Here is a 19,681-nt window from a genome sequence, read left to right on the forward strand (position 1 = left end):
AGTTTATAGTTTGCCAATCATGCATAGTACACCTGTTATTACAGAAAAAGTACATGTATGTCTGTAATAACTAAAGGGTGGGGGTGGGGGGGGGGGGGCAGATGAAGTGTGCCTCTGGGTGCGGAATCTTCTCGCTGTGTTGATGACCCATTGTTGGCCTTTGGCTGTTTTCTGCTCTCTGGTTTTGGTTGTTGTCTCTTTGACACATATCTTGTTTCCATTCTCTATTCTGTTTAATCTGTTTACATGTTTTAAATTTTGAAACTTTTTTTAAGATTTTGATTGACTGGTGGCAGAAGGGGTATGTTATATAAAGTGGCATTAAGGCCTTGCAGACAGACTTAACAATAATATATAACATGCTGAAGTTTCAATAACAGTTTGACGAAGGCCCACATGTAATCCCATATTGACGGTTGTAGAACTCGTACCAACAGATTTCACTTTGGGTATTTAATTGTATTGATACTTAGTAATGGACTTTATTTTAAGAAGTTTCTTTCAAAATCACCCTTAGGCCACGGTTTTTTAATTTGTTGGTTTACGGATTTTCTCCATGAAAAAGTCGGGTCGGTCGGTCGGGAAAAAAGAAAAAAAAAGATCTTTCAAGACAGAAAACATATGCAAAATAAAAATATATTTCACCTTTCTAATAATATGTTTGTCATACTATTTTTCATCGTTCTTAAATTTTAGTTTGATGAAATATTATTGCTCAGCTGTAAACATCGCATGACATTGTCTAATAATTTCCCGTAAAAAAAGGGGGGGGGGGTACACTGACAAAGACGAAATTAAATCGTCATTTCACAAACAAGAAAAACAGATTCACGTCAGTTATTTGACTTAGCTTTTATTCAAAACTTGGTGAAAAATAATAAGCACGAAAACTGATAAAGAAAAAAAGTAAAAACGTCGTACGAAAATAAGTTTCAACACACGTGTCAAAAACGTAATAGACTCGTCCACTGTAAAAACGAGAATATCAGGTTTAATAATCTGTTGTCATGCATTCCCGTTTTTTATCCAAATGGACGATATTTTTTTATTATCTGTACAACAAGAAAATATCAAATGATTTGTTAAAATTCAGTATTTTAACTTGATTTCTTGAACTTCCACCTGTCCACATTTGGACAAGTCTATTTATACGAGAACATGCATCTTATGGACTGGTGACAAATAAGGGAAACGAACTCATTGTGTAATTTGTTTTAAACACAGGTTTCGTTCCGCAAAATTATTTGCGCAAACGACATTTCAAGGTCATTAATAATTGATTTGTCTATTTTTAGAAACGTAAACTGAAAGTTTCATTTTTCACAACAGAAAGTGTCATCACTTCTGTTAGTGATTAATGCATTTCATTTCATAAAAAAGGATATTTTAATTATTTTTCAGGGATAATGCATTTGTTAGGGTCGGCGAGAATAAAAAAAAAGCCTGAAAATTTGATTTTATTTTTATTTTGGAAATCGGCAAAATCGGGTCGGCGGATCCGTAAACCAACAAATTAAAAAATCCTGGCCTTAACCATGTTAACCATTTTTGTTAACAAGTTCAGGGCTTACACTACCATGACTACTTCAGCATCATAGGGAGAAGTGACTTCTCTTTTTGAAACCATGGAAACTGATAGGGAGAAGTGGTGAAATTTGAAAGAGAAGTGCTCCTTCGCGCGCTGCGCTACAATGTTTGGATTTTACTATAGTATAAAGGGTAATATGTAAATAATGTTCTTTTTATATTGTTCAATTCATATCTGAGTATACAATTAAAGTAACAGTTCAAATTCAAAGTTGTTTAAGTTTAGGTTCTTTATACATGTTATAGAAACTACCAACTAAATATCTAGCACTAAGAATTTTATTTATGTCAAAAAGGTAAAGAAATTATAATATATATCAATTACAATTTAATCTTGTGTATGAAAATCAGTGTTTCTCATCAAAAGATATACAAAGTTAAGCTGGGCCATAATATATTGATATTAGTATAATAGTCTCAGAGTTGAGCAACTTTAATCAATATTTTGAAACAATCCATAAATGTATAAATTATATGGAATTATATACACTAATCAATTAGATGTAACCAAAAGTCTGTTAATGCGTGTGGAATGCGTAATTTTTCCTTTTGGGATCAATATTCTTCTGTCGGCTGTTCCATCCATGCGTCTGTAGTTATTATTGTAAAAATACCGATTTCGATCATAGCTGGTCAGGTTCCGATCCGTAGTTAGAAAACGGTCAATAGCGGACGAATGCAAGAAAATTTACAAAAATAAATGATGTTTGACAAGCTATTTGGAAAGGAACATGACGTTTTTAATAAGAAAATTAATCATGTATGTCTGAATTTCTTCAATTATCAATAAAAAATTGATGTTTCATCAACTTGGTAAAAATTGAAAATGTCCGATGACGAAAGCGACTGAAAGTGAGTATCGTAAACAACAGGGCGACTTGTTTTCGCTTTATGGGGTTGGGGAAAGTGAAGTGATGGTCGGGAAAGCAACTTCTTCGCCCTAGTCGCCTGTTAGCGTGAACCCTGAACAAGTTATGTTGAAATTGAGGATCTTTTAACAGATTTTTTGGAACTTTTACAATGCAATTTGTAATCAAAATTTTGAAGCGTGTATGCTAAATAAAAATGTCATACTAACTGTCTCGTTAAATATATTATTCAACATACAATCAATGCAATAAGGAAAGATATGAGATGAACATTATATACGTATATCGATATATGTGTAAAGGTAGAGGCAGGGGTGTCCTGCTTTCCATTGTATAAAGCACCCTATATTTTTAGATTTTAATCGTGTACAGTGAATCTTAAAATATATATTTGATAAGGCCCAGATATTTTTACCTTTTAATTGTGTACGGTGAATCTACAAATTAATTTTATAAGTCCCCAAATATTTTTAGCTCACCTGGCCCAAAGGGCCAAGTAAGCTTTTCTCATCACTTGGCGTCCGTCGTCTGTCGTCCATCATAGTCGTCGTCCGTTAACTTTTACAAAAATCTTCTCTAAAACTACTGGGCAAAAATTTAACCAAACTTGGCTACAATCATCACTAGGGTATCTAGTTTTAAAAATGTGTCCAATGACCCGGCCTGCCAACCAAAATTGCGGACATGACTAACAATAAAACATAGGGGTAAAATGCAGTTTTTGGCTTATATCTCTGAAACTAAAGCCTTAAGAGCAAATCTGAAATGGGGTTAAAATGTACAACAGTTTTAAATCTATCTGCCCTGAAATTTTCAGACGAATCAGACAACCTATTGTTAGGTTGATGCCCCTGAATTGGTAATTTTAAGGAAATTTTGCAAGTTTTGGTTATCTTAAATATTATTAAAGATCTGTAGATACAGATAAACTGTTAACAGCAATATAATTTTCAGCAAAGTACGATTTACAAATTAAGTCAACATGACCAAAATTTTCAATTGACCCCTTAAGGAGTTATTGCCCTTTATAGTCAATTTTTAACAATATTTTTCATAAATTTTTGCAATCTGTTACAAAAATCTTCTTCACTTAATATACTGGGCCAAATAGAATTAAACTCTGTGAGTGAGCTACAATTTTCAATAGGGACCGTATCTTGATTGAAAAATATATCCGATGACCCTGCCATCCAACCAACATGGCTGACATGGCTAAAAATAGAACATAGGGATTTACTTTACAAGTCTAAGGGAAAATTGTAAAAAAAAACAATTTCAAATGGTCACCAGCTGGTCACAAGCCAGTAGCCTGTAATTCAGTGGTAATGTCTTTAGTTGCTGTACATGTATATATCATATTGGTTTTTGTTTCTTGATTTGTACAAAAATCTGGCCTTAAGTTGGTCCGAGGATGTTGTTGTCTACAAATATAGTCCCTAGTGTGAACAGTGTATAACTTGCATATTTTTTTGATACACTTTCCAAATTTATTTCTTTATAAGTATATTTTATGCATGAAATATAAAGTATGGGGGTGAAATTACATGTGAAAAAAAAAATTTGGTGATGAATTGTAATGTAAAGTAATGATTTTGTCCAGTTGAAGAAGGTCAAGAATTAGTATGTCTGATGCTGTCAAACTGAATTATAGACCCCTTAACATAGAATTGTCCATATTTTAAGTTAGAGCTGGTAGACTTTTCTATAATTTTGATATTATTTGTCCCAAAAGTAGTACACTACACTGTACAAATCTTTATGAGATGCAGCAGATGCGATTTTTTTAATTTGAATTTATTGTCTAAAAGATATGCACTACGAAATAAGTGTGTTCTCAGACCTTTCTCGTTGGAAGTGCTTTACATTTGTCATTTTGGAGCCTTACTTATAGATTGCTGTTTGGTATAGCTTTTGCTCATTCATGTCATTATTGAAAGCTCTCTGGTGAAGAGTCGTCCCATTAGCAATCATACCACATCTTCTTACTTTTAACAGTATTTTTACAAAAACAAGAAAAACACATTTCTGACTGACAAACCCAATTTCGACAAATGGTTGCTACCAGCACTTTTACATTTTCATAATATGAGGAAGGCGCTACCTTAAATGCCAGCTTTATACTAAGACAATGTCCTATGTTTTGATTAGTTGTTGGTTGTTTAACGTCCAGTGGCAAATATTTCATGCATGTTCAGAACAAATGTCCTAGGTTGCATGTCTAAAATGAAATTATAAGTTCAGATAGAAAATGTTTAGGGAACGAACATTGAACTTGAAAAGGCATGAGGGGTTATGGTATTTTTCCTGAAAAAATATTCTGGTTCATAAATTGATGAATAAAAAATCTGTTCAAGCATTAGGACAAAAAAAATGTGTTAAATCCAGATCTTCACCAAAAATGATTTTATCTTTCAGATATATATGCAAATTAAATTAAATTTATATATATCTTAAAACATAAAAACTTCCCAAACTTCCCAAACCGCACATGTAAGTCTGTACACAGTAGTTTTTTAGGTGATAATAAAGGCTGTATAGTAATTAGGCCGTATTTGTCAATTTGTTATGATAAACATTAATACTAGTGTTAAATTTTAACCAAATAATTTTAGTTGAAGGGCTTCGTTAAAAAAAATCTGACTCAAATAACAATTGTGTTTCTGATCATCTTCAGTTTGTGAGTTGTATGAATTGTTCTACATCAACTTCTTGTACTAATTCAGAGTCAGCTTTATGTCTTTTTTTGCAAATATTTTTTGTATAACATGCACATGATGTAGCTTACTTTTCAAGTTTTTATATGACAGCAAAATAAAATTGAGAATGGAAATCGGAAATATAAGCATGTAAAAAATTTGCTGAATGATGTCATAGTTGTTTTCAAGTAGACACATTGGTTTCCAGACAATAACTTGAGTATAAGTGAATGGATCTCTATGAAATTTTACTAGAAGATTCAATACAAAAAAGGAAGATTATAATTGATTTTTTGGTTATGGTAACAACATTATTGGGGGTGTGTTTTTTTCTTCAAAATTTTGAGTTTTTCTTCCAAAAATTACCTTATTTACATTGATTATACTCATCTAGTATATATATAGATTCAACAAATACTGATTTGGCTGGAGATGCACTCAAAATAGGGTGTTTTAAATATTTTATCTGTAGTTTTTCCTATGATTTGTACTTCTTGATAATCATGATAATGTTGATGTGAGTATCATGATAAAGAAAATATATTTGGTAACTGTAAGTATATATTCACAATTGACATGCACCGGAGCAGGAAAAGGATCTTCTGTCCCTTTATTTCCAAAAATGCACATGATTTTTTTTCACAGAAACACAAGTTATTTGGTAAACATGGTAAATAAAACATTTGTCAATGTTTGAAACTTTCAGTAATAAAAATTAAGTTTAGCTTGTTTAAATGTTTCACTGATTGTATGAAAATTTTAACAGCAATGTACAAAACACTTGATAAAATTGCATTATCTGCAGAATTGTTGATAACTTTCCTCACAATAAATTTACAAGGACATATAACTAACACATTGCCAATGTTATTCTGATCTGAGTTTTATACATACATATACTGGCATGGCTGTGCTGTTTCAAGTTGTCTTCTTTTTCTGTTTCCTTAGAAGTATTTGTTTAACCTGTTCAGTCACTATAAAGTGTTACAATTCTTATTTAGACGCAACACATAAATAGTGACCAAAAAGGTACTGCTTTCACATGAGAGGAGCTAGAAAAAAAATTAAATGTACACATTTTCAATAGTTTGTAGGACTTACTTTCATATGAAATTAAGGAGATATGTACATGTAGTTCGAGACTTCTGCTGAATAGAAATATGTGGGTCTACCTGATTCCTGTTTTCAAATTAGTCCATATTGAAGGATCCGAAAGTAAAATATGTTTGATTTCAACTGACATAAAAAAAAAATGGTGTTATTTATATGCTCAATATACATCTGCGGTCGTATCAGGCTGTGCATGGCAAAGCATTTTATTGCCTTTAGGTTTGTACTTTTTTTTTTTTTGGTCATGAAAATAAATTTTTAAGTCGTTTGTGAAGTTGCTAACATGAGCATGATGAGAATACTCTAATTTACTCTAAAATTAATTTTGAGTCCATGTAGAGTCATTGAAAAATGAGTTTGAAATTACATCGAAACAATCCTGTAATGAGACCAGTACCCAAATTCCATACATCATTACATGTATGGTTAATTTCAAATCCTTTAAACTGGGATATAAACAGAGATTTTGTTTTATTTCATGCTGGAACTATTATTTTTGGAAGAAAAGGATGTTCCTGGTAACACATCTAATTTGCTCATTTTATTGAAACCCAATTGAACCTTTCCATAGATTCACCTGATAGTGACCTGTCCATTTAAACTTTTTGCAGTTCTATTATCCCATTGAACAAATACAACAGGTATTGTTCTCTGTATAGTTTATAGTCACTCAGACCTTTAAAATCTAAGAGAAATCTATCACTCATTAATTAATCTACCAGATTAAAAAGAGGATAATAAGATAATTGCACATGCAGGTATTTTTTGTTGAAAAGGTGCAATTTGGTTACTGAGTACAATTTTGGTACTGTGATGTTATATCATAAGTGTGTATTGCTAAATAGATTGAAATGTGAACCTGATAGTGATATAGTGATAAACATGATAAAGTACTTGGTAGAGTAAAAATGTTTTGATCAGGGATAAACTGATGCATAAAATATGCAGGTGACTGCTGCAGCTTGAATTTTAAAGGATGTAGCCCACATTCTTCCAAGTAACATGCCCTGTATATACCTATCATGGGCAGTGGTTTATTCTAATGGGTTATCATATTAATAACTCCATCTTCCCATAAAATCCAATTTTGGACAATATTGAAGCATACAATATATACAGTAGTCAGTTCTAAATGTACTACTCAGACTCAAGTCTCCTTTTATGATTAAACTTAGAGAGAGAAAACAAAACAGTTTCCATTTCCTGGGACTGTATAAGGTGTGACATAATCAAGGAAAAGATGTCTTGAGAGTTTGCCATTTAGGAAGTACAGATTTAGAAGATTGTGAATTATTTGAATGTTTTAACTTTTATTTTTGACTTTTGTTAAGTTTTGAATTAGTCTGTGGGCTACCATAGGATCCAGAGGGAGACCCTTTTCTTGGGAAAAAAAATGATGATTATATAGGGAATAACTGAAGCATGAGTTGAGCGCACCGTCAGCCCCCCCCCCCCCCCCCCTTTATGAAAAATGCTGGATTCGCCATTGACTACATGAATTAGCGTGATCACATTCAACTGTATAATTATCACTGTTCCTTGGTGTGGGGAATAATGATATGTGGCAGATGAACATAAGGAGTCATGGTCAACCAGTGCACCGGAGTTTGCCCGGCATGGCCAATTTGTAAAAAAAAATGCGAAATGTATTGCTTGCAGAATTTTTTTCTTTGTTCCCATGGCTGGACGGAACTTTTACGCTAAATATGTTATCGTTAATTATGATTTTGTGACTTTTGAATGAAGTACCTGTGATTATTTAGGACATTTGCTTTGACCTCACTGATAATGGAATGTTGAAGCAGACGAAACATGGCGTCAGATGTTGTTGTCATAACTTCGGTAATTTCCGTGGTACAATAAAATTCAAATAAGCTACACAAGTAGCCAACATTTCTGAATTCTTGTTTTTGCAAACAAATAAAAATTCATGTCGTATTTAACATAGAAATTATTCCGATCTTTCAAGAATTTTTTCAAGATCGCGTTAAAACGTTAAATTCGGCCGCCATTAAAAAAAATAATCGTACGAGATTTAGCGAGAGTGACTAAACTTTTCAGATGGGTCGTCTAGAAAGAGTTATCGTTCTTTGTCCCAAAACGATGCTTCTACCATAAGTGCAAGCATAGCTGGCATATTATGGATTAAGTGCTATCATGGCTATGGTCCTTGTGATTGATTGAAAAATCACCGTTTATGACATTTCTGTGTAATAACTAGCGAAACATTTAACCAAACCTTTTAAAGTTTTAATATTTGTTGTTTCTCATGTCAAAATGGAGGTTAAGTGTGATAGTGCAAATTTTCTTTTATGCTGTTCAGGAGTTATGGCCCTTGATTGTTTCAACAATGACATTAAAATGTAAGCAAGATTTGTACATCATTTTTACCTCATCTATTTAAAAAAGAGTAATTTTGTTTTAAAGTTTATCTGATTTACTTGTATATGGTGGAATGTAATAAAAGGACAAGGTTAGAGGATAATCATAATTTGAATAAAATACAGATTTTATCAACATTAATACTTAAAGGTATTGGGCCAATCTAAATATGACATCATGATTACAACAATAATTGAAATATATATTCCTTGTAAAATTACAACTCCTGTATACAAACATGTTTAACCCCTCCTCATTCTTTATGTGACTGTCCCAAGTCAGGAGCTTGTAGTTCAATGGCTATCACTGGTTCTTGTCCGTCACATTTGTCTTTCGTAAATTGGTTAAATTGTTATAAATTAGGCGTTAGTTTTTCTCAATTGAATTGTTTCATATTTTTCATGTTATGGTCTTTATAGCTGACTATACGGTATGGGTTTTTATACGACCGCAAAAATTAATTTTTTTTTGGTCGTATATATATATTGGTATCACGTTGGCGTCGTCGTCGTCCGAATACTTTTAGTTTTCGCACTCTAACTTTAGTAAAAGTGAAAAAAAATCTATGAAATTTTAACACAAGGTTTATGACCACAAAAGGAAAGTTGGGATTGATTTTGGGAGTTTTGGTCCCAACAGTTTAGGAATTAGGGGCCAAAAAGGGATCAAATAAGCATTTTCTTGGTTTTCGCACTATAACTTTAGTTTAAGTAAATAGAAATCTATGAAATTTAAACACAAGGTTTATGACCACAAAAGAAAGGTTGGGATTGATTTTGGGAGTTTTGGTTCCAACAGTTTAGGAATTAAGGGCCCAAAAAGGGCCAAAATAAGCATTATTCTTGGTTTTCGCACCATAACTTTAGTATAAGTAGATAGAAATCTATGAAATTTAAACACAAGGCTGCTAACCATAAAAGGAAGGTTGGGATTGATTTTGGGAGTTTTGGTCCCAACAGTTTAGGAATAAGGGACCCAAAGGGTTCAACATTAAACTTTGTTTGATTTAATCAAAAATTGAATAATTGGGGTTCTTTGATATGCTGATTCTAACTGTGTATGTAGATTCTTAATTTTTATACGACCGCAAATTTTGAAAAAAATTTCGTCGTATATTGCTATCACGTTGGTGTCGTCGTCGTCGTTGTCGTCGTCGTCGTCCGAATACTTTTAGTTTTCGCACTCTAACTTTAGTAAAAGTGAATAGAAATCTATGAAATTTTAACACAAGGTTTATGACCATAAAAGGAAGGCTGGTATTGATTTTGGGAGTTTTGGTCCCAACATTTTAGGAATTAGGGGCCAAAAAGGGCCCAAATAAGCATTTTCTTGGTTTTCGCACTATAACTTTAGTTTAAGTTAATAGAAATCTATAAAATTTTGACACAAGGTTTATGACCACAAAAGAAAGGTTGGGATTGATTTTGGGAGTTTTGGTTTCAACAGTTTAGGAATTAGGGGCCAAAAAAGGGCCCAAATAAGCATTATTCTTGGTTTTCGCACAATAACTTTAGTTAAAGTAAATAGAAATCAATGAAATTTAAACACAATGTTTATGACCACAAAAGGAAGGTTGGTATTGATTTTGGGAGTTTTGGTCCCAACATTTTAGGAATAAGGGGCCAAAAAGGGCCCAAATAAGCATTTTCTTTGTTTTCCCACTATAACTTTAGTTTAAGTTAATAGAAATCTATGAAATTTAAACACAATGTTTATGACCACAAAAGGAAGGTTGGTATTGATTTTGGGAGTTTCGATCCCAACAGTTTAGGAATTAGGGGCCAAAAAGGGACCCAAATAAGCATTTTTCTTGGTTTTCGCACCATAGCGTTAGTATAAGTAAATAGAAATCTATGAAATTTAAACACAAGGTTTATGACTATAAATGGAAGGTTGGTATTGATTTTGGAAGTTTTGGTCCCAACAGTTAAGGAAAAAGGGGCCAAATAAGCATTATTCTTGGTTTTCGCACAATAACTTTAGTTAAAGTAAATAGAAATCAATGAAATTTAAACACAATGTTTATGACCACAAAAGGAAGGTTGGTAATGATTTTGGGAGTTTTGGTCCCAACATTTTAGGAATTAGGGGCCAAAAAGGGCCCAAATAAGCATTTTCTTTGTTTTCCCACTATAACTTTAGTTTAAGTTAATAGAAATCTATGAAATTTAAACACATTGTTTATGACCACAAAAGGAAGGTTGGTATTGATTTTGGGAATTTCGATCCCAACAGTTTAGGAATTAGGGGCCAAAAAGGGACCCAAATAAGCATTTTTCTTGGTTTTCGCACCATAGCGTTAGTATAAGTAAATAGAAATCTATGAAATTTAAACACAAGGTTTATGACTATAAATGGAAGGTTGGTATTGATTTTGGAAGTTTTGGTCCCAACAGTTAAGGAAAAAGGGGCCCAAAGGGTCCAAAATTAAACTTTGTTTTGATTTCATCAAAATTGAATAATTGGGGTTCTTTAATATGCTGAATCTAACTGTGTATGTAGATTCTTAATTTTTGGTCCCGTTTTAAAATTGGTCTAAATTAAAGTGAAAAGGGTCCAAAATTAAACTAAGTTTGATTTAAACAAAAATTAAATTCTTGGGCCTCTTTGATATGCTGAATCTAAACATGTACTTAGATTTTTGATTATGGGCCCAGTTTTCAAGTTGGTCCAAAACAGGATCTAAAATTATTATATTAAGTATTGTGCAATAGCAAGTCTTTTCAATTGCACAGTATTGTGCAATAGCAAGAAATATCTAATTTCACAATATTGTGAAATAGCAAATTTTTTTTTAATTAAGAGTTATCTTTCTTTGTCCAGTATAGTAAGCAAGAAATATCTGCAAGATTTTTTTTTAATTGGAGTTATTTTTCTTTGTCCAGAATCAACTTAAATCTTTGTTATATACAATATACAATGTATATTCACTTTTTACTACCAACTGATAAATTTAAATAATCTTTACCATTCAGTGATAACAAGCAGTTTTTTTACATTTTAATATTTTATGATGTATTTAAATGAGTAGTAATTGTTGCAAACTCCATTAGAATATTTTAATTGAAATTAGTTTTGGAATAAGGGAAAGGGGGATGTGATTACAAAATTGGGTTCAATTTTTCTCATTTGAAATTTCATAAATAAAAAGAAAATTTCTTCAAACATTTTTTTGAGAGGATTAATATTCAACAGCATAGTGAATTGCTCTGAGAGAAAACAAAAATTTTAAGTTCATTTGAATACAATCATTCTGTGTCAGAAACCTATGCTGTGTCAACTATTTAATCACAATCCAAATTTAGAGCGGAATCCAGCTTGAATGTTGTGTCCATACTTGCCCCAACCGTTCAGGGTTCAACCTCTGCGGTTGTATAAAGCTACGCCCTGCGGAGCATCTGGTTGGTCCTGTTTTCAAATTGGTCTACATTAAGGTCCAAAGGGTCCAAAATTAAACTTAGTTTAATTTTAACAAAAAATTGAATCCTTGGGGTTCTTTGATATGCTGAATCTAAAAATGTACTTAGATTTTTGATTATTAATTGGGCCAGTTTTCAAGTTGGTCCAAATCAGGGTCCAAAATTAAACTTTGTTTGATTTCATCAAAAATTGAATAATTGGGGTTCTTTGATATGCCAAATCTAACTGTTATGTAGATTCTTAATTTTTTGTCCCGTTTTAAAATTGGTCCAAAATTTCCAAAATTAAACTAAGTTTGATTTTAACAAAAATTGAATTCTTGGGCTTCTTTGATATGCTGAATCCAAACATGTACTTAGATTTTTGATTATGGGCCCAGTATTCAAGTTGGTCCAAATCAGGATCCAAAATTATTATATTAAGTATTGTGCAATAGCAAGAAATTTCCAATTGCACAGTATTCAGCAATAGCAAGAAATCTTCAATTGCACAGTATTGTGCAATAGCAAGAAATTTTCCATTGCACAGTATTGCACAATAGCAAGCAATCTTCAATTGCACAGTAATGCGCAAAAGCAAGAAATATCTAATTGCACAATAATGTGCAATAGCAATTGTGCAATAGCAAGAAATGTTTTAATTGGAGTTATCTTTCTTTGTCCAGAATAGTAGTTGAATCAACTCAAATCGTTGTTTTCTACAATATACAATGTATATTCTAGCTAGTATATTCACTTTTACTACCAACTGATAAATTAAAACAATCTTTACCATTCAGTGATAACAAGCACTTTTTTTTACATTTGAATATTTTATGATGTATTTAAATGAGTAGTTATTGTTACAAACTCCATTAGAAATTTGAATTGAGATCAGTTTTGGAATAAGGGAAAGGGGGATGTGAAAACAAAAATTAGGGGTGGGGTGGGGGTGGGGGTTCATTTTTTTTCAATTCAGATTTCATAAATAAAAAGAAAATTTCTTCAAACATTTTTAGAGAGGATTTATATTCAACAGCATAGTGAATTGCTCTAAGGCAAAACAAAAATTTTAAGTTCATTAGAACACATTCATTCTGTGTCAGAAACCTATGCTGTGTCAACTATTTAATCACAATCCAAATTTAGAGCTGAATCCAGCTTGAATGTTGTGTTCATACTTGCCCCAACCATTCAGGGTTCAACCTCTGCGGTCGTATAAAGCTTCGCTCTGCGGAGCATCTGGTTCTCATTATTGAAGGCTTTACCGTTGCCTATAATTGCTTACATCCACTTTATTTGAACACAAGTGGATAGTTGTCTCATTGGTAATCATACCGTATCTCTTTATTGTTATAAAAATACAATGATTTCTCTTTCTTTTACAGGATATAATGGCAAGTTGGGATGAGGTAAGTTTTTCTTCTTAAAAGTCAGTGGTCATGTGACCTATTTCATGTGACCTATGTTGTTTATTATTAAATTTACATGAAGGTACAGGCGTGCAGTATTCTTAGGGGGAGAACAGGAGAAATCAAAATAACTACAGTGAAAAGAATTTCAATATACAAAATTCCAGGACACAAACAAAGAGATATAAGATATTAAAGGACATTCATTTCTAAAAAAAACTCTGAAATTATAGACAATTTCATAATGACATTCCCTCTTCATAGTCATTGTATTTAATATATAAGCTATAAGCTATTGAAACTGTAAACATGTAGCTTATTAAATTCAATTATTACATTTATAATACATTTTTATACGACCGCAAAATTTGAAAAAATTTTCGTCGTATATTGCTATCAAGTGGGCGTCGTAGTCTGCGTCGTCGTCGTCCGAATACTTTTAGTTTTCGCACTCTAACTTTAGTAAAAGTGAATAGAAATCTATGAAATTTTAACACAAGGTTTATGACCACAAAAGGAAGGTTGGGATTGATTTTGGGAGTTTTGGTCCCAACATTTTAGGAATTAGGAGCCAAAAAGGGCCCAAATAAGCATTTTCTTGGTTTTCGCACTATAACTTTAGTTTAAGTTAATAGAAATCTATGAAATTTTGACACAAGGTTTATGACCACAAAAGAAAGGTTGGGATTGATTTTGGGAGTTTTGGTGCCAACAGTTTAGGAATAAAGGGCCCAAAGGGTCCAGATTTAAACTTTGTTTGATTTCATCAAAATTGAATAATTTGGGTTCTTTGATATGCCGAATCTAACTGTGTATGTTGATTCTTAATTTTTGGTCCCGTTTTCAAATTGGTCTACATTAAGGTCCAAAGGGTCCAAAATTAAACTTAGTTTGATTTTAACAAAAATTGAATCCTTGGGGTTCTTTGATATGCTGAATCTAAAAATGTACTTAGATTTTTTATTATTAGCCCAGTTTTCAAGTTGGTCCAAATCGGGGTCTAAAATTAAACTTTGTTTGATTTCATCAAAAATTGAATAATTGGGGTTCTTTGATATGCACAATCTAACTGTGTATGTAGATTCTTAATTTTTGGTCCCGTTTTAAAATTGGTCTACATTAAGGTCCAAAGGGTCCAAAATTAAACTAAGTTTGATTTTAACAAAAATTGAATTCTTGGGCTTCTATGATATGCTGAATCCAAACATGTACTTTTAATAGATATTTGATTATGGGCCCAGTTTTCAAGTTGGTCCTAATCAGGATCCAAAATTATTATATTAAGTATTGTGCAATAGCAAGAAATTTTCAATTGCACAGTATTGTGCAATAGCAAGAAATCTTCAATTGCACAGTATTGTGCAATAGCAAATATTTTCAATTGCACAGTATTGCACAATATCAAGAAATATCTAATTGCACAATATTGTGCAATGGCAAGAAATTCCAATTGGATTTTAATTGGAGTTATCTTTCTTTGTCCAGAATAGTAGTTGAATCAACTTAAATCATTGTTTTATACAATATACAATGTATATTCACTTTTACTACCAACTGATAGATTAAAACAATCTTTACCATTCAGTGATAACAAGCACTTTTTTTTACATTTGAATATTTTATGATGTATTTAAATGAGTAGTTATTGTTGCAAACTTCATTAGATTTTGAATTGAGATCAGTTTTGAAATAAGGGAAAGGGGGATGTGAAAAAAAAATTGGGGGGTCAATTCTTTTCATTTCAGATTTAATAAATAAAAAGAAAATTTCTTCAAACATTTTTTTGAGAGATTAATATTCAACAGCATAGTGAATTGCTCAAAGGCAAAAAAATTTTTTTAACTTCATTAGACCACATTCATTCTGTGTCAGAAACCTATGCTGTGTCAACTATTTAGTCACAATCCAAATTTAGAGCTGAATCCAGCTTGAATGTTGTTTCCATACTTGCCCCAACCGTTCAGGATTCAACCTCTGTGGTCGTATAAAACTGTGCCCTGCGGAGCATCTGGTTATATTTTAGAGGAAAATGTAAAAACTTTGTTTTGCTTACAGAAACTTCTGAAAGCTGCAAAGGAGGGAAATATAAAAGAGGTAGAATCATGTGTAAAGAACAGAGCTAATTTGGAATGTAGAACCGATGATATGGTAAGTGAAGTAAAATGTGTTTATCATATACATGATATATAGTACACACAATATGAATCAGTTAAACATTGCTCTTGTTAGTGTTCAGTAATTCAATGTTAATTTCTGGTTATTGCAAATACATCCCGAATGTATATAGAACTCTTGTATTCCACAAAAACAGTGCAAAACATTATTTCATAACACCAATATATACAACTCCTGTATTCAACACAAACAGTGAGAAACATCAGTACACGACACCGATGTATACAACTCCTGTATTCAACACCTATACCCAAGTAAAACAGCAGAAAAACACATAAAGTACATGAAGTAGAAGAAGAATGCCATGGCCAGACGAAAAGACAAACAACAGCCCCAAACAAACTTGAAACACTTCATTACACTGATGAATACCACTCCAGTTTGTATGTCAAAGGGTTGCCGTCTGATACTTCATAACTGTATACCACTGAAATATTGTGATTTACTTCAATACACTGATGAAAACCACTCCAGTGTGTTTGTCAAATGGTTGCTGTCTGATATTTCATAACTGTATACAACTGAAATATTGTGATTTACTTCATTACACTGATGAATACCACTCCAGTGTGTTTGTCAAATGGTTGCTGTCTGATACTTCCTAACTGCATACAACTGAAATATTGTGATTTACTTCATTACTCTGATGAATACCACTCCAGTGTGTTTGTCAAATGGTTGCTGTCTGATACTTCCTAACTGCATACAACTGAAATATTGTGATTTACTTCATTACACTGATGAATACCACTCCAGTTTGTATGTCAAATGGTTGCTGTCTGATACTTCCTAACTGCATACAACTGAAATATTGTGATTTACTTCATTACACTGATGAATAACACTTCAGTTTGTTTGTCAAAGGGTTGCTGTCTGATACTTCATAACTGTAAACAATTGAAACATTGTGATTTATTCATTACACATGTTACACTGATGAATACCACTCTAGTTTGTATGTCAAAGGGTTGCCGTCTGATACTTCTTAACTGCATACAACTGAAATATTGTGATTTATTTTATTATACTTTATGAACCTTAACATACACTGTCATGGTATTCTATAAAAAAAATTCCTTTGGTTTTACATAAATCTTGCATCATCATGACACAAGATATGACACATGATCATACAACATGCATTTACCACTCCTGTACTGAACATGACATGTGACACCTGATCATACAACATTCATTCACCACTTATGTTTTGAACATGACATGTGACGCCTGATCATATAACATTCATTCACCACTCCTGTACTGAACATGACATGTGACACCTGATCATACAACATTCATCCACCACTCCTCTTCTGAACATGACATGTGACACCACATCATACAACATTCATTAACCACTCCTGTACTGAACATGACATGTGACACCTGATCATACAACATTCATCCACCACTCCTCTACTGAACATGACATGTGACACCACATCATACAACATTCATTAACCACTCCTGTACTGAACATGACATGTGACACCTGATCATACAATATTCATTTACCGCTTCTCTACTGAACATGACATGTAACACCACATCATACAACATTCATTAACCACTCCTGTACTGAACATGACATGTGACACCTGATCATACAATATTCATTTACCACTCCTCTAATGAACATGACATGTGACACCTGATCATACAACATTCATTCACCACTCTTGTACTGAACATGACATGTGACACCTGATCATACAACATTCATTTACTATTATACTGAACATGGCATGTGACACCTGATCATACAACATTCATTCACCACTCATGTACTGAACATGACATGTGACACCTGATCATACAACATTCATCCACCACTCCTGAACTGAACATGACATGTGACACCTGATCATACAACATTCATCCACCACTCCTCTACTGAACAGGACATGTGACACCACATCATACAACATTCATCCATCACTCCTATACTAAACATGACATGGGTAACCTGCTAACATGTGACATAGTAATGACATACTTACACCAACATGTGACATTTCAAAAACTCTCTTATACTCAATACCAACCTGACATGTGACATAGCAATAACACTCTTATACTCAACTCCAACATGTGACATAGCAATAACACTCTTATACTCAACTCCAACATGTGACATAGCAATGACACTCTTATACTCAACACCAACATGTGACATAACCATGACACTCTTATACTCAGCTCCGACATGTGACATATCACTGACACTGTTTTACTAAACATCATCATTTGACCTAGCAATAACACTCTTATACTCAGCTCCGACATGTGACATATCACTGACACTCTTATACTAAGCACCAACATGTGACATAACAATAACACTCTTATACTCAACCCTAATATGTGACATAGCAATCACACTCTTATACTCAACACCAACAAGTGACATAGCAATGACACTCTTATACTCAACACCAACAAGTGACATAGCAATGACACTCTTATACTGCTCACAAACATGTGACATATCACATTTATAGGCAACGCAAACAAAAAGTAAAAACATGGCTTATTGAAGTTCTTCACTTATACTCCACACAAACATTTTACATGGAAATACCACTGAATTCTTTTTAAGCTTTTATTCTGAATCAACACAAAATACTGTTAATCGACAGGTGTCATGGACATTAAATACTTGTTAGAATTATATAAAGTGGGGTCTTATTTTTCCTGTCTCATTAATCTGACTTAGAAAATATAACTCGTCTTTATTTTTCTTGAAATTATTTTTTTTTTATTTTGCTCATTCATCATTGTTAATCAGACAGATTTAATAACAAATATTTGATAGAATTATATAAAGTGGGGTTTCATTTTATTCGTAACACAGAACTAAATCAGATAGTAAAGGTTTTATTTTGTTTCTTGACAAAACTTTTTTTTTCTAAACATCTGATTTTAATAAGAAGTTGAAGAGAACAAGTTGTGTTAACATCTTTAGTCAGATAATGTTAATTCTACAGATCTAATGTAAAACATCTTTTAAAAATAACAAATACTTGACAGAATTATATAAAGTGGGGTCTTATTTTTCTTGTCATTTCGTACTGAATCAGAAAATATAACTCGTTTTATTGTTTCTTGAAAAAAGTTTTTTTTTTTAACTTTAATCATTCTACTTAATCATTGTTAATCAGACAGATTTAATGGACAACAAATATTTGTTAGAATTATATAAAGTGAGGTCTCATTTTAATTGTCTTGTCAAGCTGAGTCCATTGATATAAATATTGTTGACGTTTCTTGATAAAAGTTATTATTTTAACCTGACAGTTCTGATGGAAGTTCTGACATCTCACAATAAAACATGTTGTTTATTTGTTGTTTATGTAGAATATAAATACAAGTGTGACTGGTCATTTTATTCAGTTTTGACCACTGATTCATGTGATATATATTTTGTTTATATTTATTACACAACATTGTCCAGTTTATGACACAAGTTTTGATGTCTGTTATATGTTGATATTACAGTTTGGAATGACACCATTAATGAAGGCCGCTGAGGAAGGACACCTGGAGGTAGTGACGTACCTCATCAGTCACGGCAGTCTGTTAGAGGCCAAAAGCACCTTGGTAATGATAGATATAATCATCTTACTCTGACTAAACACCACTTTATACAGAATCTACACAAAATCATGTTGTTAATCAGACAGGTTTAATGGACAACAAATATTTGTTAGAATTATATAAAGTGGGGTCTTATTTTATTCGTAACACAGAACTGAATCAGATAGTAAAAGTTTTATTTTGTTTCCTGATGAAAAATTATTTTGTTAACATTTGATTTTAATGAGAAGTTGATGAGAACAAGTTGTGTTAACATCTTTAGTTAGATCATGTTAATTCTACAGATCTAATGTAAAACATCTTTTAAAAATAACAAATACTTGATAGAATTATATAAAGTGGGATCTTATTTTTCTTGTCTTTTCGTACTGAATCAGAAAATATAACTTGTTTTAATGTTTCTTGATTTTTTTTTTTTTTTTAACTTTGACCATTCTACCATGTCTACTGAA

At 32.3% G+C, this 19,681-nt stretch overlaps 1 long non-coding RNA gene across 1 annotated transcript; it reads left to right on the top strand.

Moving 5' to 3' along the window:
• The first annotated feature begins 272 nt into the window (after positions 1–272).
• On the top strand, positions 273–19,217 carry LOC134683416 (uncharacterized). Its single transcript, XR_010101014.1, has 4 exons — positions 273–449; positions 13,431–13,454; positions 15,510–15,602; positions 19,131–19,217. It is a non-coding gene; the product is annotated as an uncharacterized LOC134683416 (long non-coding RNA).
• The last annotated feature ends 464 nt before the right edge of the window (positions 19,218–19,681 follow it).

Source organism: Mytilus trossulus, chromosome 9, assembly GCF_036588685.1.
Source record: "Mytilus trossulus isolate FHL-02 chromosome 9, PNRI_Mtr1.1.1.hap1, whole genome shotgun sequence".
In the NCBI taxonomy this organism is placed as follows: domain Eukaryota; kingdom Metazoa; phylum Mollusca; class Bivalvia; order Mytilida; family Mytilidae; genus Mytilus; species Mytilus trossulus.